Consider the following 2,820-nt stretch of genomic DNA (forward strand, 5'->3'; position numbering starts at 1 on the left):
TATACTATGGATGAACTATATTAAGTTGCTTTATTTCTTAAGTTGTCTGGTTATGTCAAATAGTTTAAAAGGGCCTTAGGACATATTTTGTTATGTGGAAGCTGTCTCCTTTCAAATATTTTTCCACAAAGCAAGTATAGCTAGTTATTCACGGTGGTGTTTGGGGAATTTTGTTCAGAGTTTATTTTGAATCCCATATTTATTTCTATTTGTTCTGTAGGTGCTGATGAGTTAAAAGATAACTATCATCCCTGCCCTATTTTGATTAGGTCCTTGTTTATTTTAAAGAGGTATTTATGGGATATAAAATGGTTAGTTGAAAGCTAGCCAATAATGCTAAGACAAATCAGTAGGATTGTTTTTTTTTTCATGTGACATATTTGGAAATCTACTTTTATGGATTCAATGTGAGGCAGTTGCCTTGTGCAGTTTTTGTCATATGTTAATAAAATGTTGTATTTGGCTACTTTAGCTTTGGGATTCATGTATAATGTACTTTATGTTTAATTTAGTGATTTATTTATGTATTTTGGTTAATCCAGTAGTTACTTCAGTATATTCCAGTTGAACAACTAAATTGGCAACTTAAATGGAGATCTAGGGTTGCTCAGGATCTTTATAGATTTTTTTTTAATTTTTTAATATTTATTTTTTAGTTATCGGCGGATACAACATCTTCGTTTTGTATGTGGTGCTGAGGATCGAACCCGGGCCGCACGCATGCCAGGCGAGCGCGCTACCGCTTGAGCCACATCCCCTTTTTTTTTTTTTTTTTTTAAGAATGCTTTTTCTGTCAGATGCTAACATCTTGCTAGTGAAATATCTTTGGGATTGTGTGGGTGTTGTTAAGTGTGTGATTATATTGGAAGGTTGCTGGAAGGTTTGCATACTGGGAGCATTACTGTGGACTTGCAAGAATCTGGAGCAAGTGTTGGTTTCTGACTATAGCTCTTCCTGCCAAGTACAGTTGGACTCTCTCTTTTGGGAGGGCTATATAGTAATCACCAATATTTACTTCATGATTAGCTCTTTATGAACCATAGTCTAACTTACATTTTGAACATAGAACATTGTCTAACTTACAACCATAGTCTAACTTAACAGTCTTTTGTCTGGTTTTCGGCTTATTGGTGAATAATTAATTAATTAATTAATTACGTACTCTATTTGAATAGGCAGGTGATGCCAGATTTAAAATTTTTATAAGTTTTGTGTGAATCTAAAGTCCAATGTGCTAATCGCTTCTTGGCCTTTTGGCTAAGATCAAGTCTAAAGTCCAATGTGCTGAGCATGGTGGGGCACACCTGTAATCCCAGTGATTTGGAGGCCAAGATAGGAGGATTACAAGTTTGAGGCTAGCTTCATAACTTAGTGAGGCCCTCCACAGCTTAGAGAGACAATGTCTCAGAAATAAAAAGGGCTGGAGATATAGCTCAGCACTCCTGGGTTAAATCCCTAGTACAACAACAACAACAAAAAAAAAAGTAGAGCAAATATGATTTTTCATCCGTAATATAGATGGCTGCAAAAATTCTTTTTATGGAAATTCATTCATTTTGGTCTTGAGCACACACGCAGATTTTTAAAAATTGCCTGGTTAAAAATATGGCTTCCAGGGCTGGGGCTGTAGCTCAGTGGTAGAGTGCTTGCCTAGCATGTGTGGGGCCCTGGGTTCCATCCTCAGCACAACATAAAAAGATAAATAAAGGCATGTGTCCATCTACAATTAAAAAAAAAAAATTGTGGTACTGCTTCTCTGCTGAAAATGTAGTTAAAAATTACAGTAACTGTCGTGCGTGTGTGTGTGTGTGTATATCACACACACACACTGGCGTACACCATCTCACCCAGCCTGTCATTTATATTTAAAAAGAACAAATACTCCCTCCCCACACACATTTTTATAGATAAAAAGAATTATCTATGGTGTAGAGGTGAATTTGCTTGATGTACAATAAAATATCCTATTAGAAATAGGTGAAAAAGGTTTTCCTCAAGATAATCATAATAAGTACAATCTTTAAGCTTGTTTACCATGTCCATTAAAAAATGAAACCAGAAAAAAAAATCTAGAACTTTATTGTACAAATATTCAGCAAACAGTATAGTTTGTACAGTCTTTTTTGGCAGCTTGTGTAATGTCACTAGCTTTAGGTGAACATGTCAAAAAGTGGTTGTTGAATATAAAGAATTTCCCCAATATACAGTATTGCTCAGGTGCATAAGGGAGATAATGAGACTTGAAGTATTGCTTGGTGTGGTGGCACATGCCTGTAATCCCAGTGGCTCCGGAGGCTGAGGCAGGAGGATAAGTTCAAAGCCAGCCTCAGCAAAAGAGAGGTGCTAAGCAACGGTGAGACCCTGTCTCTAAATAAAATACAGAATAGGGCTGGGGATGTGGCTTAGTGGTCAAGTGCCCCTGAGTTCAATTCCCAGTACCAAAACAAAACAAAACAAAACAAAAAATCAAAAAGAAGTACTTAGTGTTATTTTTTTCTTGGAATACTTTTCTTTCTTATGAGAGAAGATAATGACAATGTCGATAAGTTATGAAATTGGGAACAGAAGTTAGAACCTATGATAGGATATTTTTTTTTTAGCTGTGCATATGTTTGCTGCAAAATTGTCTGTTAGTCCTTAGCTTAAACATTTTTAATTTTCATCATTACTACTTTTTTGTATATTTATAAATATTCTCTATATATTCCCCCCCCTCCCCCCCCCCAGGTGGTACTAGGGATTGAACCCAGGGCCTTGTGAATGCTAGGCAAATGCTCTACTACTGAGCTATATTCCCACCTTTTTTTTTTTTTTTTTTTT

The sequence above is a fragment of the Marmota marmota genome, unplaced genomic scaffold, assembly GCF_001458135.2.
Source record: "Marmota marmota marmota unplaced genomic scaffold, marMar, whole genome shotgun sequence".
Taxonomy (NCBI): Eukaryota; Metazoa; Chordata; class Mammalia; order Rodentia; family Sciuridae; genus Marmota; species Marmota marmota.